Source organism: Neophocaena asiaeorientalis, unplaced genomic scaffold (assembly GCF_003031525.2).
Source record: "Neophocaena asiaeorientalis asiaeorientalis breed wild unplaced genomic scaffold, Neophocaena_asiaeorientalis_V1.1 scaffold271, whole genome shotgun sequence".
Taxonomy (NCBI): domain Eukaryota; kingdom Metazoa; phylum Chordata; class Mammalia; order Artiodactyla; family Phocoenidae; genus Neophocaena; species Neophocaena asiaeorientalis.
In genome coordinates, this window is record NW_020175318.1 from 1,471,525 (window position 1) to 1,495,210 (window position 23,686).

Consider the following 23,686-nt stretch of genomic DNA (forward strand, 5'->3'; position numbering starts at 1 on the left):
TTACTCTAAAGGCATCAACTGCCCATTTGTTTAGGGTCCTGGAAGATTTTAGTCCCCAGGGCAAAACACCATAGTAAGATGCTGAATGGGTAGGAAGGCATCAATAGCAGGCATCTGTTCCTAGGAAAGATAATGAAAAACTCTGAAGTATCTTAAATATTCATTCTCTCCATACTCTTTGTAAACTCTTCACATATGCTTGCACATATGCTCCAAGAATTACGTGCAAGAGTGTTCCCAAACTGGAAATAATCTACTGCCATCAACAAGAAAGAATAAATACATTCCGATACAGACAATGTAAGACTACACTGCAATTAAAATTAAGTAAGATAAAGCTCATAGAGTTAAATGAAAGAAGCAAGTCACTACAGAATATATATGATGTGATCCATTTAAATAAAGTTCAAAGGGGTAAAACTATAAAGAAAAGCTTATCACAAAAATCAGGATAATAGTTATTTTTAAGGAGAAACAAACATGGGCAGAGTGGGGGATTTCTTTTTTTCTTTTTAAATATTTATTTATTTATTTGGCTGTGCCGGGTCTTAGTCGTGGCACTCGGGATCTTCATTGCCGCATGCGGGATCTTTAGTTGAGGCCTGAGAGATCTAGTTCCCTGACCAGGGATCGAACCTGGGCCAGCTGTGTTGGGAGCAGGGAGTCTTAGCCACTGGACCACCAGTAAAGTCCCGCTGGGGGATTTCTATCTTAATAAACAGGCTCTATTTCTGTTGTGACATGGGTAAACACTATGTAATTACATTTAAACTGTATATGTTTTATACATTCCCTTATATGCACATTTCAGTTTTAAAGAAAAAAGGATAATGAATTGCTCCATTACAATACTCAGCTTCCATTTAGTATTTTGGTATAAAAAATAAGATGCATATAAACTAACAAGTTATTAAATCAACACCTCATTTTTATAGTTTTAATTGTAAAATTTTCTAGTTCCACTGTTTACAGGACTGCTTTATAAAACACAGAAAATAACCAATTTTCTTTAATTTAGATTTGTAAAACTGTACCATACAACTCTGCACAAATACAATGACCACTGTATTACTGAGCATCTATCACATAGAAAATGAACTTTACATGACTTTATATCATGTAAAGTCACACTGGTTCCTGCTACCTTGAAGAACTTCTATTCCATGGGGTAGAAGACTGGAAAAAGATAGATCCAAGAAAATACAAGTTTGAAAAATCAAAAAACCAAAAACTTGTATAAGTGGTTGCCTTTAGGCAGCAGGACTGAGAGTGGGAAGGGGTAGAGAGGCTGCTTTTCACTAAAGGCTTTTTATTAGATTTTTAACAATGTGCATCATTTTGATAGCTTTTTAATATAAAAATTATTAAATCAATCTTCATAAAAACTCCAGAAGGCATTCATATTGTTTACTGTTGTGCTTTTTTTTGGTTTGTTTTGATGCTGGCAACCAATCTCAAGCTACAAAATATGGAGAAAAAAAAGAGCTGATATCCTGCTACTCAGCATTAAAAGACAAATGAAAGAAGAGCTCTGAATTCCTACAGGGGTAAGAGAATGAAAGTGAAAAGAGAAGTTTACCTCTACCAACAAAGCAAACAGCCCAGGAGCTATTTTTTTCAAAAAGGGTGGGGTGCCTACACATTTGTAGTATAGCTCAATAGCCACTTCTACTCTAGTATACAGATCGTCTGACAAGACACAAAGATAGAGGTGACAAATAATTTGCTCTTTAGGAGTTCCTCTTCTACTAATGGGAGAAAGATTGCTCAGACAGTTGAAAACTGCCCTAATCATTTAGGTTGACTCAATGATATTACTAATTTAATTCCTACCATTTATATGAGGCAGCTCCTAAGCAAAGGAGCAAAATATTCTGGCCAACTGATGGTAGCAAAATTATATTCAGACCATTCAACTGATGGGACTCTTCCCATTTCTATGAGAGTCTGTGAACACCTATGTCCCATTAGATGAGACGTAATGTAATGCAAAGCCTACAAATATGCAATCAACTATGCAGTTAAATGTCCAAAGAAACTCAAATGGTAAAAAAAAAGTTACTCCCTGCCAGACTCAAACAATTACAAACACTAATAGTGTATTTCCCAGGAGAGAAGGGTTTTCAAAGACTATAATGCTACCCTAAATCAGGAAGGGGCTGTTTTGGCTCTAACCCAAGGAAAACAGAATGGAGAGATACCATAAAGCACCAAAGGGAACTAAAAAAAAAAAAACTAACATTGGAGAGAGTGTGATGGTTCGCTGAGAGATAAAGAAGAGGCTAATCATACCTGAAAAACAAAAATAATTAGTTTAATTATATATTGTGGTCAAGCCGGTAGTGAATGGGGAGCTGGAGGAGAAAAAGTAGAATTAGAGAAAAGGAAACAGGGAGAGCCACAAAGTTGAAAAATATACCACAGCAAAAAACTGGAATAGACAAAGGGATAACTAGGGTAGGGAGACGAGGCTAAGTAAGTTCTAGTGCCTTTTCTTACTTACTACAGGCTGTGGGCTTCAAAATACCACTGTTCCTTAAAAATTCAGATATTAAAATGTTAAGTAACTGATTAATCACTCTTCACATTCTTAAGGCTGTGAACTCTCCAAGAAAGTGTGGCAGCCTGTGCAACACAGTCATCTAGAGTACTTATTAAAATTGCAGATGGATAAGTCAAACCCCAGGGCCTAAGGAACCAAAATCTCTAAGTTGAAGCCAGGTGATTCTCTGTTACACCAAAGGTCAAAAATTACTACTTTAAAGGTAGTATACTGCCCGGCAGGTGTTAATTACTTCTTTGGTTACAATGTGCAGGCATCAGAGATTAAGTTGAAGGCCACATGCCCTTTAAAGATTTGCTACCACTAACTTTAACAGGACCTGCCCAACTGAGCAGCCAAGGGTTTAATGCAGCAAATAACACCGGCCTATACACTTGTGCTTGATACTCTGTCAAAGGTTGAAAAAGGTGAAGAAATAGAATAAAACATCTCTGCTCTCTAAGAGCTTATATTCTTATTCTTATTGAAGACACTCTCCTTAACCTACACAAACGCTATTCATTCTTCAATACTCTTAATTCCTAAAGACTCATAGACTTTTCTGCCTATTTTAAGTCTCAGTCACCTTTCACCTCTAGGCAAACAGTCTGAACCGAAATTTAACAACTCAGTGGTTTGGTTCCATCCTTTACTTATTTCACCTACGTTTTCCCAGTAAGAATCTAAGTTTGTGAGACGAGAGCCCAGGTTTTCTAGCCTTCTGTGCCCTGTTCATTGCTTAGAACAATGATGGCCACACTGTGGAGGATCTGACACTGAATTAGGTTAGGGGACTTGGAAATTTAAAAGATTCAGCAGTCATATGCAAAGCATTTAAAAAATCTAAAGAAAGGCAGATCTGAAGTAAATTTCAACCACCATAATAAAACACATCAAAAAGTGAATAGACAAAGATTTTGTATTCCCCAGATTCTAGGACTCAAGTGCCTGGTATGTAAAGTAAACTTTCAAAGAAGAAGAGTAGGGTACAACAAATGGAATGAGATTATTAATTACGGGAAGGTTAAAGTCAAGATTGTACTTATAGGGTACAACAAATGGAATGAGATTATTAATTACGGGAAGGTTAAAGTCAAGATTGTACTTACGTTAGAATTTAGAGACCTCTAGATTTTTGTAAACATATGCAAAGTTTAACACACACACTTTAATAGAACAAGGTATCATACTAAACAGTATATGCCCTCCCAAAACAATATGAGGTAAAATTAAGGTGGAAATAAACCTGTCTTTCTATCTGGAAGTTCAACGTAAATTCCGAAGTCCTTGTATTTCCATCTCCCTGAGGCCCATCTTAAACATGCAATGTCACAATGCTTCAACTATGAAAAAATTCTAATAGTAGTGGAAAAAAGCTGTTGTAGAAATTAAACAAATGGCTCATCCTCTCTCTGATGAAAAAGGAAACTTAGTTTGAACACATTTTCAAAATCATTAGTTAATTCATTTGGTCATACCTTATCACCAAAATGATCACCAAGCAACTTAATTAAGCCTTTATTTACTCTTGAGGAAATACAGACCATTTCAAACAAAGCATCACTTGTTGGTGTGGGTTAGCAGGAGCAGCTCCAGGCTGGAAGGCCTGCCATCAAGCACTACATAACCCTGAGCAAGTCACAAGACCTCTTTGAGCCACTGTTTCTTCAACTATAAAAGTGAGGCAGTTGGATGATCTTCAGTCTTTTTTAACGCTAAGTTCTTCAAATTGGTAATTCTAAGTTTAATTCTGATGACTCACTTTAAACTCATATTCAATCTTATAAAAGGAAAGGGGTGGGATGGGAAGGGGACTGCCTAATAAGTCATACTGGCCTTCCTTTGCTTCTATGCTTTTTTTTCCTCCCTTTTCCCTGAAGCCCCACCTCAGTCTTCTCCACATAATAAGAAACTGAAATATATGACTGGTATTTATTTTTATTTGAATTGCACCAATGTCTTCATTTTAAGAAACTAAATTCTTCTACTTCTCTTTAATAAATAAAATCTTAATTATTTGCTTCTTTGTGTGCCCCTTGATTTTTCTCTGTGGGTCGCTGGCCTTTAAAAACTCAAAAAAAAAAAAAGAAAGAAAGAGAAGGAAGGGAGGCAGGGAGGAAGGAAGGGAGGAAAAAAAGAGAGAAAGAAAGGCAAAAAAGTTTCATTAGATTCATCACACAGAGCACACTAGAAGTAAATACAACCTCTGCTTACTCAAAAGCTGACTAAACCAGCAATATGCAAACAAAGATGACAGCAAATGGCTCAGAGCTGAACTGGTAAAATGTCTGCTTGTGCCTGTCTTATAAGACCACAAATTGAGATCTGATAAGAACAATCCTTTCAAAGAGTAAGAAATAATAATTGACTGCCTAGAAATCTTCACTTTCATCTGACAGGCCTTCAAGCAGTTAGAAATTTATTAGCAGTGAATTCCCAAAGAACTAGCTAAATATCATTACATTCAATAATAAATGACTTGGCAAATTTTATTTCTAAAAACTGTATTTGGAATCACTGCATATTCAAATTTTACTTTCATTCAAATTTTAGTTTCACAAATAATTTTCGTAAGCAATAGACTGCTGCATCCAGCTTCTCAGAGCACCTAGAACTTCAAGGCACACCAGAACCTAATTTCAATAATGAGAAATATTTCAGGAAAAAACTAAGCAACCTTTTCTAGGTTTTTTTTTTTTTTACTCCAAACAAGCAAATTTTAAGAATAGTTGTATAGACAGAAGGTTAATACTCTTTACTTTTTCTTTTTACACAAATCAAAATACTACGTTTCCTCAGAAACTAGCTATGCTTCTAAGGCTGTTACTCAGAATAAGTTTCCAGTGTGAATTATAAAAGTTTATTATTTTTTCTAATAGTAAATGAATCATTCTAGCCTTTCTTCCTCTTTAATAATCACTTTAACTTGTTATCTAAATGACCATTCATTTTACTCAAACTTATATAGTTTTCAAAATTAAGTGTTTAGTACAATTTCATTAACTTTAAAGAAAGAAAAAAGGATATTACAAAGGGCATTACAGTCAATGAGCAACACCTATGACTGGAGGTGTCCCAAAGTTCCCCTTAACTAAAACGCCAAAACAAAGTCTTCGCTCTTGAACTTCTTTCTTAACACCCAAATCACAGGTGAATAATATAGTTTACTTAATTGTAAATTACAGGGTACCCTCACAAATATAATTACATTTTTAAAAATTGGAATTTGACCTAGTTTGCTTTGTAGTATGAAAAAGAAAGTAAGAAAAATCTCCTTTATTCTCAAGTCATATGGGGGGGAAAATATCACACAAAATATAAAAAATGCTTTACCAAGAAGATCTAAAACTTTCCACAACTTGAATGCTTTGTTTCCCTCTAGCAGTGAAGTTCAATCAGGCATGTGACTGACTACACACATTTTTTCCAGAGAGTTAAAGAACACATTCAGCCCTGTCCTTCGACAGGTAAGAACCACCCTCCGTTTATCAGGCTCAGGAAACAGCCAGAAGCAAACACGCAAAATCTTAACAAGTTACCTTCAAATATTCTCGTTCTCTTTAGATACTGTCCTTTGGGCTTGAAAGTAAAAAGCAATCCGGCAAGTTTTGTGCTGTTAAAATGGCTCCTGTAGATTGGGGAAGTGGTGTCTGTGCTTCAGCTTATGAGTCATATGTGAGACTGAGTGTTTCTAAGGGAGGCACGCCCATGTTGCCGTGGACCCAATTACTCTGCTAGGTCAGACATGCGAATCCACAGGTGAAAACGGGGAGAGGGGTAGAAAAAGGAGAGAGGCACAGCCAAGGAGCAAGGTCTACCTTGATTAAACCATTACTCAGCTCAGATTAATTACCATAATTTAAAATTAACAATGAGATAGAATCTGTAAGGAAGCAAAATGAAAAACCTCTATGTTGTTTTAAAAAATAAAAATCTCAATTTTTAGAAGTTATTTTAATATAGCAACTAAATAAAACTATGAAAGAAAAAAAAGTAGGGAAGGGAATGGAAGAGAGACAGCAAACTTTCTGGCTTTTAATGTAACAATGGCCTGCTGAGTCTAACCTGGCAACTCATTAACTCATATAAAAGGGGTATATTGCTATGTAATCTGGACGAGCTAGCACACTGTAATACCACATGCAGATTTATACATTCGCTAAATAGATAAAATCCACTAGAAAATTCAAAGTTCAATGGAAAAGTAAGTGTGAATTACTAATCTGGTTTTCAGAATAAAAAAGCAAACTTGGGATTAGAAAGGAACTGAAGTTCAATATAGCAAAATGATTTTAAATAGAATTGCAAGCTTCACAAAACTCTATTTGAAACAAATTATCAATGCAATCACTGTTCATAACTCTACTACTGCCAAGTGATAGCCACAGTTTTCTTTACCTTCCAAACAAAACTGTCCACACATAGAAGCCAACCGTGTGCAAAGCACCCTGTTACAGCTCTGGTGAGCCCCAGGGTGTCAACAAAACATATGGCCAGTGCAGTTTGCTCTCCAAGTCATCGTACATCTGACAATGTGCCCAAGCAGTGGAAACGGTAATTACTACAGCTACTTACCCTGTCCTCTGGGCGAGTATTTATTAATTTACTCTAAGAGCTTAAATTGATCAGAATGGCTTAAAAGCATTAAGTACTTCCAAAAGTACTTGAAATGAAGAAGCGCAACTCACTAGCTAGGCTTCATCCTATCTTTTACAAAAAGTAAATAAGATTTAGCAAGGTTTTCTTCCTTTAGTTAATTACTTGGAAGTAATTATTCTGCCTTACTAGAGGCACAGCTGAGAGGACAAGCTGTCACTGACAGGAACTTTACAAACTGCTACAAAACATAATGATTGTAAACTAACTTTCTGCCCATTAAGTACCTGTTTATCCATGCCACTGAACACTGCTTGACTAATATTTTTACTAAAATAATCTCCACGATTTAACAAATTATTAATAAAAAATATGCTAAAAAGAAAAATACATCACATTTTCTACTGACAAATGTTATATTTAACTTGCTTTAGAGTTCATTTATCCAGAATGACTACTTGGAACCCAAACACCAAGGAAAAAGATCCTCTGAGCAGTCACGGGAAATTTTCACTGGAAAATCCCCCAAGTCCTTTCCCAGAGCTAAAATTTATCTTAGATAATATCCACAAATAAGCCTAACAATCTGATTATCTTTTACCTAATCAGAATTAGAAGTTATAAGTGGTGAAAGAGGGACTAGTGAAAGGATGATGTCGAACCAACAAGTGACAGAGTGGATAATGAAAGATTTTTTAAAAACATCTAACACTGTGACTATAACTTTAAAAGTACTGGGGTCCAAAGCCACTCTGAAAGGTAAGTTCTACATACTCCCTGAGGATATCACCAAATAGTAAGTGCCTAGAAGTCAGCATTATTATGATAAAGGTTTTTAAAGAACAAATGACTAACATCAAATGTGTGAAATTTTTTATGAAGTATAGATATATAAAAGGGTTTGCTTCTGCTATTGAGAAAATCCTTTTGTATCAAGTACCTTATTACTTGATAATGGCAGATATTTGGACTGTAATTTAAAAGTACTTTTGGCCACCGGTATGTAGAAGTGAAGTAAAAGATGTAAAGTAAAAATAATCACCCCTCTTCAACAGAAACAAACATCTGAGTTGTTCCCAAAGAGGCAATCCAGAGCTGCTACTGTAATATATTGCCCCTTTGCTCAGGGGCAAAGCGTTATCCTACCACCTACAGGAATTGGATCCTCGTTCTATTCACAGCTCCCAAAAATCAATCTCCACCAAACAAACAAACAAACAAACAAACAAACAAAACCTGGCAAACAGTTCAGCACAGGTTGAGTTCAAATCCTAGCTCTGCTACCTATTAGCTGTGTAATCCTAGGAAAATGTCTCTATAAGCGTTATCCTACCACCTACAGGAATTGGATCCTCGTTCTATTCACAGCTCCCAAAAATCAATCTCCACCAAACAAACAAACAAACAAACAAACAAACAAAACCTAGCAAACAGTTCAGCACAGGTTGAGTTCAAATCCTAGCTCTGCTACCTATTAGCTGTGTAATCCTAGGAAATTACTTCTAACAGTACCGACCTCCAACTCAAAGAATTATTGTGAGAATTAAAGTCCGTTCATATACTACTATTTGGAATATATAAAGAACTTTCACAACTCAAAAATAAGAAAACAAGCCAATGTTTTAAATGGTCAAACTATTTGAACAGATACTTCACCGAAGAAGAGATACAGATGGTAAATAAGCAGAGAAAAGATCTCAGCATCATTACTCACTAGAGAAAAGCAAATTAAAGTCAGAATACCACTACACACCATTACAGTAGATTAAAAACAACAACACTAACAATACCAAGGGCTGGTGAGGATATGGAACAACTACAACTCTCACACACTGTTGGTGGGAATGCCTATTCAGAAAGCAGTTTAGCAATTCTTTATAAAGTTAAACATACACTTATCCTACAATCCAGCTGCCCTACTCCTAGATATTTACCTAAGAGAAATGAAAATACGTGTCTATTTAAAAAAAAATACATAATATTTATAGCAGTTTCATTCATTATCACCAAATACTGGAAACGCAAATGTCCACCAACTGGTGAACAGATGAACACGCTGTGGTATATCCATACGATGGAATGCCATCAGCAATAAAAAGGTATTAACTTCTACACTTCTGACAGATGATACCATATGGATGAATCTAAAAGCATAAGGCTAAATGAAATGAGCCAAACTCAAAATACGTACTGTATGATTCCATTTATATGACATTCTAGAAAAGGCAAAACAAAAAAGACAGAAATTATATCAGTGGTTGCCAGGGGATGGGAATGAGGGGAATGGGTTGACTACAAAGGAGAACAAGGGAACTGTCTGGGGTGATGGAAATATCCCATATGGTGACTGTGGTATTGGTTATAATACCTGTACATGTCAAAAGTCGCAAAACTGTATAACTAAATAGGGCAAATTGTACTGTATACGAACTATACCTCAACAAATGTGACTTGAAGAAGAAATCCAGTTCATGTACAATACAGTACTAGGCACTTAATAAACACTTCATAAACATTAGCTGTTATTATTATGCTTCATAGTAGAAGCAACCAGTATCAAATACTTCAGGATGACAAACTTTAGGTCTCTAAATTTGTAAATAAAATGTGGCATCTTAGACTTGTGATGGAAATATAATGCACCTGTATATACTGTGGGTATGTTTATTTCTAAAATTAGATATATATCAAAGTCAGTATATATCTTAATATAGAGCTGTCACACCTGGGGGAATTGCCAACATTTATATTTGAACTATTAGCTGAGAAAGATGTCAACTGAATGAATTTATTAAATGCCAAGTGAAGTTAAGACACTGTTCATTTCTTTGTTTAAAAATAGAACTTATGAAAAGAATTTACTGTGTAAGCAAGCACTCTCTTCTTCCCTTTTATTTTTACCTCTTCTTGAACTCAAATTTGAGAACTTCTAGTACGTGAAAATACAGAACAGTCTAAGTTTCATATCTAGGAACCCTGGGCTAAGAAAAAGGCATGGTTTGAATCTTTCTGGATCTGCAACTAACATGTTTCCATCCAGAGATGGAAGAAGAAAAGATCAAACCATTAAAATGATAAATGACCAAAACCACTCTTCCCTACTATTTAAATATAAAAATAAAAATTTAAAGACCAAGATTCAGTGTTATAAATCTTTCAGTGGGACAGCATTAATTTTGTTGATATTAAAACCTCCAAAGCGTAATCCCATGTTCTGAGCAACGTGCAGCATTTCCAAATGTGAGCTTAAATGTAATTCTCTATTATCTATCACTAGATTTGTTAAACCAAGACCCCCTCCCCCTTCCCCCTTCAGATTATAAGACTCATCCATAAGAACGTCCTCCTGGTCAAGTGTCTGTGTGTTTTCAGAGGCAAACCAAAGGCAGAAGGGGCCACAGCTTTGCCTGGCTTTGTTCATTACTGTATTCCTACCACTAAGACAGGGTCCAACACATAGCAGAAACTCAGACATGAATGAATAACTTTTCTCAAACAGTTCATTGAAGGGAAATTTTAGCGTATCAGGATTTTACCTGTACACTGAAAATATTTTTAACAGACATGATTTCACCCATGATTTTTTTTCAAACTGAGGTTATAATTGACATAAAACTTTATATTAGTTTCAGGTGTACAATGTAATGATTCAATATTGTACACACTGCATAATGATCACAGTAAGTCTAGTTACCATCTGTCACCATAGGATTTTTTCCTTGTGATGAGAACTTTTAAGACTCTCTGAGCAACTTTCAAAAAGGCAATACAGTGTTAGTGATTATAGTTATCATGCTGTACCTCACATCATCATGACTTAATTATTTTATAACTAGACCTCCTTCACTCATTTAATTTACCCTCTAACCCCCTTCCCCTCTGGCAACCACCCATTTGTTCTCTGTATCTATGAGTTTGGTTTGGTGTTGTTTGTTCATTTGTTTTGTTTTTTAGATTCCACATATAAGTGAAATCATATGGTATTTGTCTGTCTGACTAATTTCACTCAGCGTAATACACTCAAGGTCCATCCATGTTGTCATGAACGGCGAGATTCCATTCTTTTTTATGGCTGAGTAGTATCCCATTGTATGTATGTGTGTGTATACATATATACACATCTACTTTATCCCTTCATACATCAATGGAAACACTTAGGTTGTTTGATTTGACCCATGATTTGATATAGCTGAATTCATGTAACTATGTTACAAGATTCTACTGTATGTGTTATTTTGGGTGTTAAGACTTTCCTTTCTTGTCAAAAATAACCAAGACTTGACTGTACAATTATATTCTTTATAATGCTCCCAGGTAATATGCTAAGTGCAATCTCAAGTTTTATATCACCATGAAATTATCTCTTGCAATTTAAAATTCAATATTGAAGACAATATATTTTTTACTTCAGTGGATTGCAACCAGGGATGCACCTCCGAATTACCGAAAGAAACTTCTAAAGATACATGCCTACTCCTAGAAACAGATTCAGTGGTGTGGATAGAGCCCAGGCTTATGAGAACCACTGCTCTGCTGCTACAGAGCCCTAGAACCTAATGTAGTTAGTGCTCTTCACACAGCAGCCGCTCAGAAAGACTCTTGTCACCTTACGATTTAGCAACCTCCAAATGCTATAGAGAGGAAATCTTCTGTTTTTTATATTGAGATGAGAGTGAAACTTCAGCTCCTCCTTTGCTATTCTTCAGGTAAAAGCAACATATCATAGAAAAGTAATATCTCAACAACATCTTAACTGTCCCTTTCTCTACCACCAACTGCGTACTTTCAATTCACGTTTCACCACTCTCAGAGAAATCTTCCTAAAGAACAACTCTGTGAGTGATGTGATGATCACTCATGGCTGAAAAACAAACTTTGATTCCCTAGAGGCAAAAAGCTGGACTACTTATCATGGTGTTCAAAGTTTTCACAATCCGACCTCACTTTATTTGTTTCCAGTCCTATCTTCCCCACTCTCCACCTCTTCCCCACTGTCTATCTCAGGTCTGTTTTTCTCTCTCTCCCTCCCTCCCTTCCTCCCCACCCCCATACACACACACACACACACACACACACACAAACACATACTCTCTCTCTCTCTCTCTCTCTCTCCAGCCTTACTGAAACCTGGATTGCTCCATTCCTATTTGTTTGCCTTCTCTGGGCTTGGAAAGCACTTACCTTATTTCCTACCCTTTCCCTTATCTCTGCCTACTCATCCATCCTTCATAATCTCAGTTCAAATGCCTTCTCTACATGAAGGCTTCCCTCTGTTGCCCCACTTATAACTATTATTACAAGAACTGACCACAAGGCTGAAAGGAAACTTAGAGATCCTCTATTCAGCCCAGTGGTTTTTAAACTTTTCTGTTAAGTAACTGAATTCTTATAAAAATCTTCAAGGAAACTTGATACTACATTCATTTAAGTCTTCAGTGTTTTAAGAAAACCTAAAACACTGATACAATCTAGTCTCATTTAAAAATAGGAAAAGGAGGTCTACAGAGAGGTGACTTGACCAATGTCAAGTTAGTAACAGATCTGAGGTACTCTTAGGCACTCATTCATTTAGCAAATATTCACTGAGCACCTACTATGTGCCAGGCACTTCTCTAGGCCCTTGTTATACAGCAGTGAAGAAGACGACACATTGTTGATAAACGACCCCTACTCACATGATGCTTACATTCTAGCCAGGAAGAGAGAAATGTTATGAACTAAATATATAGTATGTTGATTATAAATAAAAGACACAATAAAATGTGTAGTATGTTAGTGATAAGGGCGAATAAGAAAAAATAAAACAGCAATGAGAAGAATATGACAATTTACACAAACTAGCTAGGGAAGACTTCCTTTTGCCAGGTGACTTTTGAGTAAAGACTTCTAGCCATGAAGACACATCTAAGGAAGAACATTTCAGGCAGAAAAAAGCCCATGCAAAGACTCTAACAGGGAGCTTGCCTGATATGTTCAAGGAAAGCAAGGAGGCCAGTGTGGTTCATGTAGAGAAAATAAGGAAGAGAGTAACAGAAGGAGGAAGAGCACTAGAAACTAAGGGAGAGCCTCACTGTTTGGAGACTTTAGCAGGGGAGTTTGGAGTAGCTGAGTCATAAGATTTGACTGCTGTGTTGCAAAAAAACCTGCAGTGAGCCAGGGATGGAAGAAAGGAGAAGCTTATGCAATAACTCAGAAAAGATGATAATGGCTTAGACAAAGGAGGCAGAAGAAGAAGATATGAGTAAATTATGGGTATGTTTTTAAGGAATATCCAACGAGATTTCTGAATGGACAGCAAGTGGGTTGTGGGGGAAATAAGGCTTCAAAACTCAGTTTCTGGCCACTGGAAGACGGCAGATGCCAAAACTGTGATAGATTTGGGGTAAGGGGATATCGGGAGTTACTGAACACATTAAGGTGAACACAGATGGCGATGGTTTGGGGTAGGGGGAGATCAGGAGTTACTGAACACACTAAGTTTGAGATGCTCATTAGCTATTCAAGTAAAGATGTCAAAATGGTATTACTGTCCTGGAGCTGAACACACAGTCCTGAAGCCCAGGGTAGAGGTCTGGGCTAGGTATATATAATTTGGGAGTCATTAACATCTATTTGATATTAAAGCTACAGATATAAAAGGTAACAATGACAGAAGCTTGGGGACACTCTACTATTTAGAGGTAGGGGAGATGAGGTAGAACTAGCAAAGAAGGCTGAAAAGGAGTACCCAGAAATGCAGCAGGAAAATAAGGCAAATGTGGCATTAACCTGAAATTTAAGTAGAAGTACTTCCAGGAGGAAGGAATGAGCAACTGTGCCAAATGCTGACAACAGATCAAATGAGATGAGGTCTGAGAGGAAAACGACAGTTGATTTAGCAGCATGGACATCACTGCTGATTTTGAAAGAAGAATTTTCATGGTGTGGTAAAGGTGAAAAAGAAACAAGCAAAACATCTGATCAGATAGAGTTTAGGGGAGAATGAGGGGTGAGAAACTAAAGACAGAAAGTAATTTTGTTGTGAAGGGGTCAAGAAAAGATTTTTGGGGTGATGGAGAGACTGTTGTTTAAGAAAAGCAGTACCTTTCTTATTGCCCAGAACATTCCATTTTGTATTGCAGTTAATTTTGTACAACTCTGTGTCTACATTCATAAACCAGTTACCCACTTGAGGGGAGGAACTGTATCACGCAGCTTCTACAATCAACTGTGACTGTGAACAAGTTACTTCACACCACTATGGGATTTCAGTTTCCTTTTTTTGTAAAATATTGAGAGAGTCTAGAGATCTGGTAATTCTGAAAATCCATTTTAGTTCTGACATTTTATTACTCCATAGCCTCTCTGAGGCCTCTGAATAGTGTTTGAGGAACTGAAAACAAAAATCACATTAAGGCTACATTTAAAAGAGAAGTCTCCTCCTCAAATTTTTATATAATTTATTGAAAGTAGCATGTAAAATTACCAGATATTCAGAACAACCTGGAAACTTTATAAAGTCCTCCAAAAATTCAATTACACTTATTATACTTTACTAATAAAAGGTTTTAAAAAAAAAGAAAACCTATACTAATATTCTAGAAACATTTTTTTAATCTTATGGCAGTAGGATATTTAAGCAAATAGACTTTTAACACAAGTCCCAAAAAGTTCATCTTAAAATACACCAAAACTCCATGCTCTTAAAAACAAAAGACAACTACCTTTTGCCATTAGTAAAATTTAAGACAATATGATAGAGGTCAAGCCTCTTATTTTACACTACCCTGATTTAGACTATGTCTATTTTTATTTGATATTTTTTATTTATCTATAAAACAAATTAAAGGCCCTACTTACAAGGAGACTAATAAAAAAGTTAAGTATTATGGCTTTCTTATAAATAAATGCACTCAATATAAATTCATCATTCCTTGTGGACCGATGACTTACTTGGCTTGAGTTTTTGCTGTAGGCCTGAATCACAGAAGGCTCAGCCCCGAAGATTAAAACCAAGCAACATGAAAAAAATTCACCTTGCTATTACTTTTGCTCTTTAATAAAAAGAACCAAATATAAACAGAAAAGTAGGGGAATTTTAGGATATGTTAAAGAAACAAGAACTTCAATTTCTCTTAATTACATTGCTGGTCAAAATAGAGAAATGAAGAAACTAACGTTAGCAACTAGCCCTGAAAATTCACAAAAAATTGACTTAAATTGCTTATTATAGTGCCAGGACACATAATGTGTTCTCAAATACCTATCCAAAAAGGGGGAATAAACAAACATACTAATACTACATCCATACTCAGCAATAAAATGAAATTAACTATTGATAAATACAACTTGGATAACTCTTAAAAGCATTACGTTGAGTGAAAGAAGAAGCCAGTGTCAAAAGGTTACATACTATACGATTCCATTTACATGACATTCTCAAAGAGACAAAACCGTAATGATGAACAGATCAGTGGTTGTAGGGGATGGATTGGGGGGACGGTGGGACTGACTATAGGGACAGAGCATGAAGGTGATGGAACTGTTCTATATCCTGATTTTGCTGGTGGCTACACAAATTTAAACTTGTATTAAAGTTCATAGAATTGTACAGCAAATAAAGGAATCAATTTTACTTTATGATTAAGTTAAAAAATAAAACAAAAATTGTTTTTAACTCCAGTAGCCCAAAAACTCATTACTCCAGTCCATAATCATTAGAAAATATCAGACAAAATCAAATTGAGGCACATTCTACACAATACCTGACCAGTACTCTTCCAAGTGTCAAGGTCAAAAAGGACAAGGAACCACCACAGATTTGAAAGGATATATGACAACTAAGTACAATTTGTGTATCCTTGGTGGATCTTGGAACAGAAAAAGGGCATTAGTGGAAAAACTATAAAAATCCTACCACAGGGCTTCCCCAGTGGCGCAGTGGTTGAGAGTCTGCCTGTTGATGCGGGGGACACGGGTTCGTGCCCCGGTCCGGGAAGATCCCACATGCCGCAGAGCGGCTGGGCCCGTGAGCCATGGCCGCTGAGCCTGCACGTCTGGAGCCTGTGCTCTGCAGCAGGAGAGGCCACAACAGTGAGAGGCCCGTGTACCGCGAAAAAAAAAAAAATCCTACTACAGTTTAACTAATGGTATTATACCCATGTTAATTTCTTAGTTTTCATCATTGTACTGTGACTATATAAGATGTTAACATGAGTGGAAGATGGATGAAAAATATACAGGAACTCTCTTTACTATTAATGCAATTCTTCCATGAGCCTAAAATCATTTCAAAGTAAGTTAAATGCCAGAATCTTTAAGAAAAAGGTTTGCAATAATTTCATAAAGCAAAAATACATTTCTTTCTCTTTCAAGAACAAACCAATGCCATCCTGCATATTTTGATCACCCTGGTGTAGTTTGATTACCTAGTGTAGGTCTTACCTACACTAAGATCATATATATTATCTGAAAGGGATAAAACAGATTCTACCATAAATTATATGACTTACTAGCTGTGCTCACTTTCAGTGTATATGTTTATAACTTTAAAAATTCTATCAACATTTGATTTTCCAATTCAAGAGTGAAGTCTTTCCGGGAATTCCCTGGTGGTCCAGTGGTTAAGACTCAGCGCTCTTACTGCTGGGGCCCCAGGTTCAATCCTTTGTCAGGGTAACTAAGATCCCATAAGCCATGTGGCATGGCCAAAAAAAAAAAGAATGAAGTCCTCCTAAAGGAATTTCTCATAAATTCTACCTCCTAATATTCTTACTAAAAAAACCCAAAAAACTTCAATGGCCTACCAGCACCCACAGAGTAAATTCCAATACATTTTTGCATCTTGACTTTGGTCTACCATATTATAGCCTCACCTGTGACCATGCCACCTCCCAACATTCACCCTATAATCCAGCTTTGCTGAATTTATTAATTGAGAGCATGTCACACTTTCTCACTCCACATTTGCTGGCCTTCCCCACCTGGGGAATCTCTCTTTCACCATTAGAAGGAAGAACTGGTCACTTCCTCCTTTGTGCTCCCACAGTATTTTGTAAGTGATCTAATAGACAAATGAATCACATTGTTTATCCATTCATACATACATTTATACACTGCTAAAATATGCAAAGCACTCTAGCTTTCGGGGACCTAAAGGTGAACTGATTTCCTTTATAATTCCTCTTGCTTACTCTGCTGGAATATCTGGTGAAGACACTCTTTTTAGTTTTTTCATCATTTATTTACATGTCTCATTGGTCATTTATTTCAGCCAGATAGCATTCCTGACCCACAACAGTGTTTAATAAATATTTGCTGAATTAAAACATTTGGAGGTTCAACTAAATACTGTCTCAATCATAAATCTGCTTTTTTCTCTTCCACACAGTCCATGCCATTCCCAGGTCATTTCTGCAAGTCTAAATTACACAAAAAGCGAGGCCCCTTTCTCACTTTCCTGAACAGTCCAATTCCGATGAATAGGTTGGTTAGGCTGGGTCTGGCAGCCCTGTTTAACGGTCAAGCCCACAGCACCGAAGCTCTGCATTTGTTAAAGGAGAACAGCTTCTGGATTAGTCCCAGTGCTTACACCTGAACATCGCATTATGTTAAGTCTACAAATAAAATTAGAGACAGAACAAAGGAGGAGACTCCCCAATAGATTAGGACTGATTATCCTAATCAGTGGCCCTTTCTTTGAACTTTTGTGTTCTGTCCTTTTCAGGCTTTTACTTATACAGCATCCTGTCAATAAACTTCTCAAATTAGAAACAAGTTGGTAAACGTTTCAGTAAAGAGGAATATTCAAATAAAATATTTAGACTACAGGCTTTATTTATTCATGTTTCACAACACCATTCAGACAATTAATGACTTTTTTTTTTTTTTTTTGCGGTACGCGGGCCTCTCACTGTTGTGGCCTCTCCCGTTGCGGAGCACAGGCTCCGGACGCGCAGGCTCAGCGGCCATGGCTCACGGGCCAGCCGCCCCATGGCATGTGGGATCTTCCCGGACAGGGACCCGTGTCCCCTACATCAGCAGGTGGACTCTCAACCACTGCGCCACCAGTGAAGCCCAATTAATGACTTTTTGAACTCATAATTTACTCTCATCACAAAGGACACATTTTAGCTACAGCCAAACTGCTCTGCTGCTCTTCTCCCATACTTGAAACCATACCACTTGTACAGATGAAACTTGAAATTTTTAAAGTATTTTAGATTTATTTATTTTATGAAATACTTCTTGGACATATATCATGCTCTAAGTACTTTAACGTTCTCAAATTTCTATCTCCAGGTCTCGCTCCTGTACCACAGACTCCTCTATCAAACTTGACAACTCCATTCCAATGTCTGATTGGCAAACGTAACATATCCAAACCTGAATTCCTGATGTTCCCTTCAAAAAGTACCCTCCCACCCACAGTTTTCTCCAGTCATCTTGGTGGCTATTCAATACTTCTAGCTGCTCAGACCAGAAACCTTGGCTTTCTTGACTGTCATATACCTACATCCAATCTGTCAGGAAATCCTGTTGGTTCAATGTTCAAAATATATATAAAACCCTAACACTCAACTTCAGTGTTACTGATACCTCTTACCTGCATCAATCACTGAGGCAGTCCAAGCAGCCTGACCTATCTTTTTAAATGGATTACTCCTGATTGCTGCTTCTCTCTCTACAGTCTACTCTCAAAGCAGCAATCAGAAGTAATCCATTTAAAAAGATATGTCAGATCATATCACTCTCCAGCTTCAAAACCCTCCCATACTGCCTCTTTTCACACACACAAAAAAGTCTTCGTAACTGTTCAGGACTGCAAGATCGTACCCTGCCCCAGCCTCTGTGATTGTATCTCTTCCTACTTCCCGCTTGCTCCCCCTCTTCTAGTCACACTGATATCTCCCTGCTATCCCATGAACACATCAAGCATTCCTCCCCCCAGGTCTTGCACAGCCTGTTCTCACTGCCTTTTATGATAGATATCCCGGTAGCTATGGCCTTTACCTCCTGTGCTAAATTGCTGCAGTAATAGCTACTAATTTGTTTAAAATTCCCTATGTGAAACATGACTGACTTTGCCTCTTCTCCCATTAAGAGGCGGAGTCTACTTCTCCATCCCTTAAATGAAGAGCTGGGCAAGTGATTTCCTTTGGCCAATGGATTAATAATAAATAAAACACAAGCAGAGGCTTGAAAAGCTGAGGCACACAGAGGCTTACCCTCTCTTGCTGCTAGGATCCCTTCTGCCACCACAGAGTATGAGAGCCACACAGAGAGGTCCCAGCCATGTAAGTGAAACCACGCTACATTATGCATCCAGCCCTAGCTGAGTCAGCTCTGAAGAAGCAGCCAGTCCACCCACAGAATCATGAAAAATAACAGCATAGGTGATGCATATAGTTGCTCAAAAATTATGACCTGCTCATTTAAAGCAGGGATTTAAAACCATTCTCACCCTAGAATCCTATGCCCTTTCTATAACATCCCAAACTTTTAAAACCTCATAAACATTTTGAACTTTAGAATTTAGTTTGAACCACCCTAGAGACATCTCCCAAATTTAAGGATACTAAAATAAGCATGTGTCATCTGTTACACAGATTAAGAATTCAGACAATTACAAATTAGAGAAACAAGTCCCCCGGATTTACTGATCGCTCTGCCTTGGCTCTTGCTGTTGTTTCCCCACCATCCTTTCACCCCATCCTTCAAGACTCTGCTAAAGTTCATCTGAAAGAAAATAAGAAAAGTGAGGAATTCTTTAAAAAAAAAATGCAAACTATTATTATAGAATGGATAAGTAACAAGGTCCTACTGGATAGCATAGGGAACCATATTCAATATCCTGGGATAAACCATAATGGAAAATACTATAAAAAAAGAATGTATGTGTATCACTTCACTGTAGAGCAGAAGTTAACACAACACTGTAAATCAACTATACTTTAATAATTTTTTTTAAAAAGAGATCTGATACTACCAAAGAAAGAAATCTGATACTATACAAACTTAGGTTATAATAAAAACCGCATCAACAAAAACATTAAATCCTATTTTGTCTGGGGAAAAAAAAAACCCACAGAATGGAAGAGGGCTCATTAGACAGTATTAGCTAACAATTTCAAACCACTGCTAACCATTAAAAAAAAACAAAATCTATATCACATTATTCCAATTAGATTTAAATGTAAAAAAAAAAAAAGGACCAGCAGAAAATATAAGCATTTATATACTATTTGGTAAGAAATGTCTTTCCATGTATGACACAAACAGCAAAAAAAAAAAAGATATGGAAAAGAATGACATTTGACTACATAAAAATCTAAAAGCACCATAACCAAAGGTAAGGCAAAGGATAAACTAGGGGGAACATATGACAAATTTTTAAAAAAAAAAAGAAAAAAGAAACAAAACCTAGTCTTAGGTTTGGCTTACCCAGGCAAAAACATTTGTTGAAACTCAACAAATGATTTACAAAAACTAAAGTTCTTGCTCCATTTAAAAAACCAACTAGAAATCTTAGCCAATAAGAAAGGCAATACATAAGAAAGGCAATATATAAGAAAGGCAATACAATATGGAAATGCAACAGTGAGCTCATTCTCAAAGAAAACAGCCTTGTCCTCTTCAAAGGTTGACCAATGAACATCCAATTGTTTTAAATTGAAATAAAATGTTTAAACTAAAAAGATTCATGGATTTAATTTTACAAAAATTGTACCTCAAAAGGAAAAAAAGTAAACAGATATTGAAACTATAGTCAGTGATAAGCATGCTAAAGTATTTAGATGGAAATGTGCTAATGCCTGCAATTTACTTTTTTTTTTTAATTAATTAATTAATTTTGGCTGCGCCCGGCCTTAGTTGCAGCCTGCAGACTCTCAGTTGCAGCATGCATACAGGATCTAGTTCCCCGACCAGGTATCGAACCCAGGCCCCCTGCACTGAGAGCACAGAGTCTTACCCACAACTGCTAACCATTAAAAAAAAACAAAATCTATATCACATTATTCCAATTAGATTTAAATGTAAAAAAAAAAAGGACCAGCAGAAAATATAAACATTTATATACTATTTGGTAAGAAATGTCTTTCCATGTATGACACAAACAGCAAAAAAAAAAAAGATATGGAAAAGAATGACATTTGACGACATAAAAATCTAAAAGCACCATAACCAAAGGTAAGGCAAAGGATAAACTAGGGGGAACATATGACAAATTTTTTAAAAAAAAAAGAAAAAAGAAACAAAACCTAGTCTTAGGTTTGGCTTACCCAGGCAAAAACATTTGTTGAAACTCAACAAATGATTTACAAAAACTAAAGTTCTTGCTCCATTTAAAAAACCAACTAGAAATCTTAGCCAATAAGAAAGGCAATACATAAGAAAGGCAATATATAAGAAAGGCAATACAATATGGAAATGCAACAGTGAGCTCATTCTCAAAGAAAACAGCCTTGTCCTCTTCAAAGGTTGACCAATGAACATCCAATTGTTTTAAACTGAAATAAAATGTTTAAACTAAAAAGATTCATGGATTTAATTTTACAAAAATTGTACCTCAAAAGGAAAAAAAGTAAACAGATATTGAAACTATAGTCAGTGATAAGCATGCTAAAGTATTTAGATGGAAATGTGCTAATGCCTGCAATTTACTTTTTTTTTTTAATTAATTAATTAATTTTGGCTGCGCCCGGCCTTAGTTGCAGCCTGCAGACTCTCAGTTGCAGCATGCATACAGGATCTAGTTCCCCGACCAGGTATCGAACCCAGGCCCCCTGCACTGAGAGCACAGAGTCTTACCCACCGGACCACCAGGGACGTCCCTGCAATTTACTTTAGATAGAAGGATAAAAGTATGGTAAAGCAAATATTATAAAATGTTAATGATAAAATCTAGATAGTGGGTGTATGAGTGTTCATTATAAAACTTCAGCTTTGCTGCATGTTTAAAAACTTTCGTAATAAAATGTGGAGGAAAGAAAACACTATTATTAATTGAATCAAACACTCTTATTAAGCCTGTTTCTTATACTGAGACACAGGATTTATTAGATCCACTTTAGAGATTCTGTGAAAAGTTTTAATTTTAAATGGATTTTTAAATGTCCTCCCCCTTTTCTTCTTTTAAAATCAGTATTTTCTGCCTCTTGTCTGTATTTTTTAAGTGTTAACCCACAAATTGAATATACCCTGTGCTTGGCAAATGAATATTAAATGATTTTTCCTGGGGGGAAAATAAAAACACTCTTATTAGAAAAATGGGCATTGGGCATGAAGAGGCACTTCACAAAATGTGGCCAAATACAAGAGATGTTCATTCTCACAACCTCAGAGCAGAGAAACAATACCATTTTTCACCTATTAGCAAAAAGTAAAATGATTAGAGAGGGTATGGGGAAATAAATGGTCTCATACTCTATTTTTGAGAGTATAAGAATAGCATTCCAGAGGCAATTTCACAACCAAAAGGTCTTTTTTTTAATCCATTTAATTTATATTTTTTAAAGATTTATTTATTTATTTATTGGCTGTGTCCAGTCTTAGTTGCGGCACGCGGGATCTTTTGTTACGGCACATGGGCTCTTCAATGCAGCACTCGGGCTTCTCTCTAGTTGTGGCACACAGGTTCCAGAGAGCACGGGCTTTGTAGTTGCAGCACTCAGGCTCACTAGCTATGGCGTGAGGGCTTAGTTGCCCTGCGGCATGAGGGATCTTAGTTCCATGACCAAGGCTCAAACCTTCATCCCATGCACTGGAAGGTGGATTCTTAACTACTGGACTACCAGGGAAGTCCCGAAAAGGTCTTTATGTACCTTTTCAGTCTCAGTAATTTATTCTAACAAAACAAATAACATAAACAAAGATACAGAGAGAAATTCAGTACCATCGTTCAAAACAGTAAAAAACTGAAAACTGTTAAATAAATTAGGTGTTACAGAAACCATATCTCATTATATGGAGCATACCGTATTATTCAGCTGTTAAGAATGATTATATAAAACAGTGTACCAAAAAAAATCTCCACAATATATTTACATGAAATATGCAAGTCAGAAAACAGTATGTATCACTGCACAATTGACATTTATACATATATGGTCCACATTTCAGTATCTGAAGTAATGACCAACTGAAAGCTAACAGTACTTGTGCCGGTTAGTAAAATTTTTATGATTTGTATTATTCATCTGTGATATTTGGTATTTAAGTAGCTTCTAGGTGCCTGGCACTCTTCTGTAGACTCAGGATATAGTCAGTTTACCTGTGGACTCAAGTAAACAATTCGAACATAGTCCCTGCCCACATATGAAGGAAATCAACAAAGTGACAAAGGGTGACCAAGAAAACTTACTTTAGATAAGGGAAGGCCTCTCAGAAAACATGACAGCTGCTTTGAGACCTGAATGATAAGGTGGCAGTCATGTAAAAGGCTGGGGCAGAGGACTATCAGCAGAGGAAGTTGCAGGAGTGAACAAAGGCAAGGCAATAGGAGGAAGCACCGTGGCCCTTAGAGAGCAGGGAGGAGGGAAGAAGTATGAAAAGTGGCTAAAGAAGGAC

The 23,686-nt window shown here is 36.5% G+C and overlaps 1 protein-coding gene across 4 annotated transcripts in view; it reads right to left on the bottom strand.

Annotated features, from left to right (window-relative positions):
- The window catches only part of ELF1 (E74 like ETS transcription factor 1), a 103,902-nt gene that overhangs the window by 68,523 nt on the left and 11,693 nt on the right, over window positions 1–23,686 (bottom strand). For 2 of the 4 annotated variants that reach the window (XM_024765480.1, XM_024765475.1), the window contains exon 1: window positions 6,082–6,211. The exons of 1 other annotated variant lie outside the window; for it this stretch is intronic. The gene's annotated coding sequence lies outside the window, so the exon portion shown is untranslated. Of the gene's footprint in view, window positions 1–4; window positions 121–6,081; window positions 6,212–23,686 lie in introns of those variants that run through there. One more of the 4 variants, XM_024765478.1, reaches the window with a different exon arrangement.